The sequence below is a fragment of the Pongo pygmaeus genome, chromosome 14 (assembly GCF_028885625.2).
Source record: "Pongo pygmaeus isolate AG05252 chromosome 14, NHGRI_mPonPyg2-v2.0_pri, whole genome shotgun sequence".
NCBI lineage: Eukaryota > Metazoa > Chordata > Mammalia > Primates > Hominidae > Pongo > Pongo pygmaeus.
The window spans coordinates 101,023,433-101,031,358 of NC_072387.2; the positions used below are offsets into that span (position 1 = coordinate 101,023,433).

General features: G+C 33.7%; 1 long non-coding RNA gene across 1 annotated transcript in view; it reads right to left on the reverse strand.

The window, feature by feature from the left end:
• Positions 1-5,595, reverse strand: part of LOC129011559 (uncharacterized) — an 84,405-nt gene extending 78,810 nt beyond the window's left edge. The window contains exon 1 of the long non-coding RNA XR_008493357.2: positions 5,527-5,595. This is a non-coding gene — a long non-coding RNA (uncharacterized LOC129011559). The remainder of the gene's footprint in view (positions 1-5,526) is intronic.
• Between the last annotated feature and the right edge of the window lie 2,331 nt (positions 5,596-7,926).

The following is a 7,926-nucleotide window of genomic DNA, read 5'->3' on the forward strand; positions in this document are numbered from 1 at the left end:
AACAATTCAAACTTGTAAAAGTAAAAAATATAATCATAGAAATTAAATCTTAATAGGCAGATGACAGAGGAGATAAAACAAAATATAAGGCACAATTGACAAATTGAAAGATAAGGAAAACACCTAAAATGTATCAAAGAGGGATAAGGAATTAGGAAAATAAAAGACAATTTAAGCATCAAAGAAAACAAGATGAGATGTTCAAATATACAGCTATTTGGAGTTCTGGATAGTGATAACAGAGGGAATGTAGAAATATTACTCAAAAATATAATGGCTGTGAATGTTACTAATTGATAATGTATTCAGGCTGTCATTCATGAGTCAAAAAGCAAAAGATCCTCTCAAGATTAATAGATGGGTGGGTAGATAATAGATGGATGATAGATAAATAGATACATAGGTAGACATGTATCTAGATAGATAGATAGATAGATAGATAGATAGACAAATAATATTGAAACTGTATAGTTACAGTCATAGAGAAGGTGTTTAAAGCAACCAGAAAAAAAAAGGACAGATTATTTACAAGGGATCAACAATAGACTGACAACAAACTTCTGAACAATAAAAGACAGAAGACATTACATTCAAAAGTGAGGAGAAAGTAAACTGTTAACTTAGATTTCTCTATTTCTGTAAGGCAAATATCTCTGTCTACTATTGGAAAAAGTGAACTGTATATTACATTTATTTCTTTGGAGAAACTTTCAATACGGACTATAATCTTATCTGACTACATTACATACATCCTTCTAAAAGGCAAAATAACTGAATAAAAATACAAAACAAGATCCCTTGCAACCCTATGATTCAGCAGTTTGGGGATTTAAAATCCAATACTTCATCTTTGAAGATGCTAATTTCGAAAGTGAGTGTTATTCTTCCAGGTTCCGTGTCCCTCAAAACAAACAAAAACTACGAACAAACAACGAATATGAAGTCTCTCCTAGAGACATTTAATTTAATTTGCCCTTAAAATATGACATAAAACCAGCAGTATACAGTAGTCATCACTAAGTTTTTTGTCGCATAATTTTAATTGGTTTGAAAATCAGCGGCCACCAGATCTTGCTCTATTTACAACATTAAAAAGTTGGAATTCGTGGATTTCTTACATTTGACCACCAAAAGATATGCCAGCTCTGAGTTATTAGTCTGTGCTGCCCTATTTAAAAAACAAAAGCAGAAAAGCCAATTAATACACCTTATTATTAAAAATTGTGAGGTTTTGACACTGAAAGGTATTTTTATCTTCCAGCTTGGTGAAATATTCCTAGCGGAATTAATATGAAGTGGAGAGCCAGCTGGGAAAAATGGAGGCTTTGAAGTGGCTGTGCCTGGGAGGGACTCTCAGCGTCAAGGGGCTACAGAGCTCTGATATCCCATGGGTGCCTGAAAGAAGCTTTTTCTCTGTTTATGAGTTTTCAATCAGTTAGATACTTTCTGTCTTCACTAATAATTTTCATATTACAAATGTCATTACAGAGGTTTACATTTTTTTCCAAACCAAACAACTGGGTAAATTTCAATATAAACTCTTTCCAGTCTATGCATGTGTGAGTATTTTAAACATTCTACATACCTTTAAAAGATACTTGGACTGCCTGATAAATAAGGTTAGCAATTTTAATGACTGCAGTTGAATATGTCTCTTACAAGAATAGAGATAACATTAATTCTTTCATATTGATTAAATCTTTAGCAATTTCCTAACTGTATTCAAAAATATATACTCTATGCCCAATAAAATCTGCAGATTAAGAAATAAGATACGTTTATATTGCGTAACTTCCTATTATTTTTCTTCATAAACTACAATGATATCTTTAATTTTATTTTTTTCAAGACATCAAAACAAGAAAGAAAAAAAAATTTAAAGAATGAAAATAGACCGGGCCTTCACATCCAGGTTAAACACATATCTTTGTTCAGAACTACAAACAAATACATAAAACAGCCAAAAATCATCCTACTCACAAGCACCTTCAGGCTATTACAAGAATTGAAAGGCAGCCAAAGATTTGTTCTCTGACAAGTACTCAAGTACTCTAATACTAACATGAAATGGTATGACAGTTACCCTCACAGGATGATGACTTTTGCTTCATAAACCATCTTAAACACTGAATTATTAAACTGAAACTTGTTTTTTTTTGTTGTTTTTTGTTTGTTTGTTTTTGTTTTTGTTTTTTTTTTTGAGACGGAGTCTCGCTCTGTAGCCCGGGCTGGAGTGCAGTGGCGCGATCTCGGCTCACTGCAAGCTCCGCCTCCCGGGTTCACGCCATTCTCCTGCCTCAGCCTCCTGAGTAGCTGGGACTACAGGCGCCGCGCCTGGCGAAACTTGGTTTTTAAATGATGAAATTAAAGTCACATGTTCATATTCCAGAAAAAGGTGAGTGGAAATAAGTCTGAATTGTGTAAGATCATTGGGTATGCAGCCGTGATTTCAGGGGAAGCAGCATAGACGTTTTTCAGCTTGTGTTTAAGCTTGGAGTGAATTCCATGGCCTCCCTAGGCCTGTGTTGTCTTTGTTATCACTGCATAGCGATCTCTGCATATAAGGAACAAGGAACAATAATAATAGCTAATGCTTACTAAATAGTGAATATAAACCAGCCTTGTTTTAATCATTTTACATATACCACCTCATTTAGTGCTCATAAAAACCCTGAGGTAGGCACTCTACCTCATGTACAGTTCCATTTGACAGATAAGAAAGGCAGAGCAGGGTTAATTTACTTGCCTGAAAATCACTGTTAGCAAGAGATGGGCGACTTGAATACAGGTACATTTATACATGCACACACAGAACCTGTGTGTGCACACGTGTGTGTGTGCGTGTATGTGTGTGTGTGCGAGTCTGTGTGTAAACACAATAACATAAAACCATTCTAATTATTTTCAAGTACACAATTCAGTGACATTAAGTGCATTCACAACATTGTACAACCACGACCCCTATCAATTTCCACAACTTTTTCATCATCCCAAACAGAAACTCACTACCTTTTAAGATGAATTCTCTTTTCTCCCTCCCTCAGTCCCACAGCCTGTCTTTTAAACTACTACTTTCTTCTTTTGAGTAAATGAAGTAAAACTGAATTTCTGTAACAAAAACTGAGAAAGAAACAAACTAAAAATCATTTTGTCATACCAAATCCTTAGTAATGGAAAGTCTGAGGATGTATTTTAGGCAGAATAAAGATAATACCAGGGAGAAGGTCTGAGTATGAGAAGGGATCATAAGCAGAGATATCATTAATTTTTTTATTAAATCTCAGCAATGATTGAATAAAGTAGTAGCATTTAATTTCTGTCTTTAAAGATTAGCAGAATTAAAATATCAGGTACCACTGTATGTAAATTAGAAAGGAAGTATGATCAAAGTTAAAGCATTTTAAGGTTCTTGTAATTTTCAGGATGAAGGTAAATGTTTTGATACTTCTAGAAGAATAGACGTGGAACACATAGCTGCTAAACAAGTTGAGGAGAAAAAAGTAAAAGGAAAAAAAAGACACAAAAAATGAAAGAAATATACACACACACAACACAACAAAAAATACTTGACATAGCTATATTGATACATAGAGTAAAATATATATCATGAAATACCTACATTAGAGAAGTAGAAATGCTCAACATTAATAAGTTTAGTGTGCAACCCAGAAATTTAGAAAAAGAACAGAAAATCAAAAACAAAGGAAATAAGAGGAAAGAAATATTTAAAATAAAATCATAACAATGAGAAGCAAAAACATATAATAGAGAGAATCGACAAAGCCAAAAATTAAGCCTTTGGACAGATTAATAATACAGAAAGACTTCTGGCTAGATCAACTGAAAGACAAATAGAAGACACAAAATAAAAAATATTTGTAATAAAAAAGAGACATTACAACACATGCTACAGAGATTTAAAAAGGTGACAAGTTTTTAGGCTCAACAGTAATGTCAAATATCTTGAAAATGTCGACAAAATAGATAAGTCCTTTAAAAACACAAATTCCTAACTTTACTCAAAGAGCAAGTAAAAGTTTAATAGTCTTAGAGCCATTAAAGAAATTAAATCAGCAGTTTAAAATCTTCTCCAAAAGAGAACACCAGGTCCAAATGGCTTTGTAGCAGGTAATTCCAATCCTACACAAGTTTTCAGAGAATAGAAGAAAGCGATAGTCTCCTCAATACATTTTGAATGTAGTTCTCAAGCTTGAGATGGAACACTCAAGCTGTGATACCAAGGAAAAACAAGGAAAACATTACTTATCAATCTTACTTATGAGCATAAATTCAACAAGTTGAGCACAGCATTGTTTAAAAGTGTATATATGTCATGACCCAGCTGGAATTATTTCAGAAACGTAGGATTGAATTAATAATAATAAAGTATTAAAATTAGTTACTACTCTAAAAGAATAAAAAAGGAAAATTATGTTATTACCTCAATGGATACAAAAAAAGGGGGGTGGTGAAATTCAGCATCACTCATAAAAAATCCAAGCAAGGAGACTAGCAAGAAAATGACAAGAAAGAAATTTCCTAACCTGAAAAAGAACATGTATAAAAATAGCATTAAAACAAATGCCACACTTAATGGCAAAACATTAAGACTATTTGCTTTAAGATAAAGCAGCTTAATGACAAAGATATTCATTATTATCGCTTCTATGGCAAAAAAGTAAAACAAAGTAAAATTGTCTCCATACTTTGTATCATACATAGACATTAACTTTAAATGTATTCACTAAAACTTAGTTGTTAAAGACCGTTTATCTTCATGACTTCAGAATTGGGAAAGATTTCTTAAGACCCTGAAAGTTCCAACTATAAAGAAAAATATTAATAAACAGTTCATTAAAACTTCAAACTTTTGCTCATCAAAAGATACTATAAAAGCAATAAAGTAAGAGCCATAGAGTAGAAAAATATTAGCTACATGCATAACTGCCCAAGGATTAGTGTTCATATATATAAAGAACTTCTACATGTTAATATGAAAAATAAAATCCACTAAAAACATGGACAAAAGACCTCTTCTGAAGTTTCAAACACCATGGAAGGAATCACATTTTATTGTGTAATCATGACACCTGGTCTCCTCACTACTTAAAATCTAAATAAGATTAATTCAAACACCCAATTGCATGGATTGTGGAAATTCAAAATGTTCCCTAATTATATTCAAATTCCTGGGAATGGAGAAGGTGGAGGTATGCCTTAAATTCTCATAATCTCTGATGATATGATTTTCTTCCTCAGGTTGAATTTTTTACCCCTGCCCTGTGTCTCATGCCTATTTTTATATGTTCATCCTGGGGTCATCCCAAATATGGAGCAAAGGTCCCTCTTCTAACCCATCTCCCAAAAGCTACAACGAAATCAAGCCTATTAACTATAACAAAACTTCTACTGGAGATTTGGGGGTCCCAAGGAGGTTCCAGCATATTCCCCCAAGAAATTTTCACTGACAGATTTATGCCATGTAGCACTCCAGCCTTTAACCTTTCTGGCATCTCTGACACCCACCTCACTTCCAACACTACTTCTCTGGTCCTACCCTCTCTTCTCCACCTGACTCACAGAAGCAGAACTGTTCCTTCTTTACTTTCATTCCTGCCAATACCCATTCCCTCAGGGTCTCCCTGTCCTAGTGAATGTTGCATAAACAAAACAGTACTGCCCAGAAAGGAGTTCAGGAGGCAGCTGTTAAGATAACATGTTTTCACCCTGCTGCATTTTAAAGAAACAGAACTATGCCAGGATTTGTAGTAAGTAATGATTCTTGTAAAGGTATCTCATACATTGAGAATTTTGAGAGCACTCACATCTGTTGAAAATTGATTTGAAAATTAAGTTTTATTAGACTGCACGTCTGCATGCTTAACTTTTGACCATAATCTGACAAATTATCATTTGTCCAGACATACGTTTTTAATGTGTTTAATGTCCTATCTAATTCTTCTATAACTTTCAATCAACCAATCCGCCTATCAGCATATCATATAACAAAGGTGGTTTATTTTAGATTAGAAATCTGCTTTACTTTTCAACAGAGTTTAACACTCTTTGTTTTATGCAAATTTTATCAATAATATTATTTCTATTAAAGAACATCTACATTTTAGGTTCAGCTGATTACTAGAATATTTTACAAGTAATTTTTAAAGTTGATTTCTTAAAATAAAACGTACTCCATGGAGATATATCTTAAATCCATCTCCTTCATCCCCACCGCAAGCAATTATCATGAATATGACATCTAGCTTGGGTGCCACCAACTGTTCTTCTCCAAATAACAGCTAGTTAGGATCGGAAGCGGTGACCAAAGTGGTTCCCTAGTCATGACTGTGATTGACAAGTTTCCTAAACCACTTCTTCTTCAGGTAATAATGTTTCTCGGTTTTGTGACTTTTTTTATCTCACGTGGGGTTGAAAATTATTCTCAAAATTAATTGACATTTCATTGATAAAAAGAAGAGCCAACTACCAAATTTTTAATAACAATTAAAAAGCATTAACATTATTAACACATGGAACAAAGCTTAACACACTCTTTTGTTCCTTCAGTATCCCTCTTCTTCTCTAAATATTATCACTTTCTTGTCTTAGGTTTCCATATTTAAGAATTGACAGCTAGCAAAACTCACACATAAGTGTTTCTTTCCACAGTTCTCTAGGACTTCTCAAGCAGTTTTCACTACACCATAATGACGTTTACAAATTGTGACATGGAAACTTGGTTGGCAGTTCAAAGGAAAATTGATTTTTTTACTATGAGATTTTAAAACTTCACTTTATGAGGAGACTTTAACACCATCCATGTAGAGGGACGAAATCGCTATAGCCTAACAAGGTCCATAACAGTTACTTCTGACAAAACAAAAACAAGACCTCCTTGTCACCTTGTTTCACAGCTGCCAGGGTAATCATAAACACAAACTACTCGGGGTTTAGTTTAGAGGAACAAGACGGCTAACCTAAAATAGTAATTAAAAATTAAGCCTCCAGCAATCCATTTTGAAAATTTCAGGTCTTCTAAATTCTAGTCAGGCAGGAAATATGTTAAGAAGTTATGACCCTGGTAGAAATCAGGATTTCCTTTCTTGATGGAAAAGTAGATGAAAATAGAAAAACTGAATCTTAAAGTGAAAAAAGCGAATCTCTCTTTTTCAAGTATTTTAGCCTTAGTTGTCTTTTTTTCTCAGCAGGTATCTTATCTAAGAATACAAAAGAAGGAGACTTGGAAACTACATATGAATACAGTCAAGACAATAGTTTGCCTCTTTCAGGATCTGAAAATGGCCCCTGACATTGGATGCAGTGATCATGCAAAGAATACATATATATTTTTATTTTATATGAAACACACATATATTTATATCTTATATTAAAATAACTATATTTACAATTGTTACTAATTTTTTCATCTTAAAAATAGCCATGGATTTAGAAATGAATCCTATGATTTGCAACTAAATACTTTCGGTTTTCCAAAAGTATAATTGTTCTGAAAAGGCTAGCTACTGTATAATTTCAGCTACATGGCATTCTGGAAAAGGCAAAAGTATGAAGACAGTAAGATGAGCAGTAGTTGGCAGGGGCTGGGAGGAGGGAGAAGGAGAGACACATATGTCCATAGGTGAAGCACAGAGAATATTTAAGGTGATACTGTATGATACTTTAATGGTTACTATATGGCATTATGCATTTGTCAAAACCCATAGAACGTACAACACCAAGAGTGAACCCTAATGGAGATTATAGACTTTGGGTGATAAAGAAATATAAATGTATGTTCATCGATTGTAACAAATGTACCATCTGGTGAGGGTCCTTGATGGTGGGGGAGGCTGTGCATTGGCAGGGGCAGGGAGTAAATGTGAACTCTGCACTTTCTGCTCAATTTTGCTGGGAATCTAAAAGTGC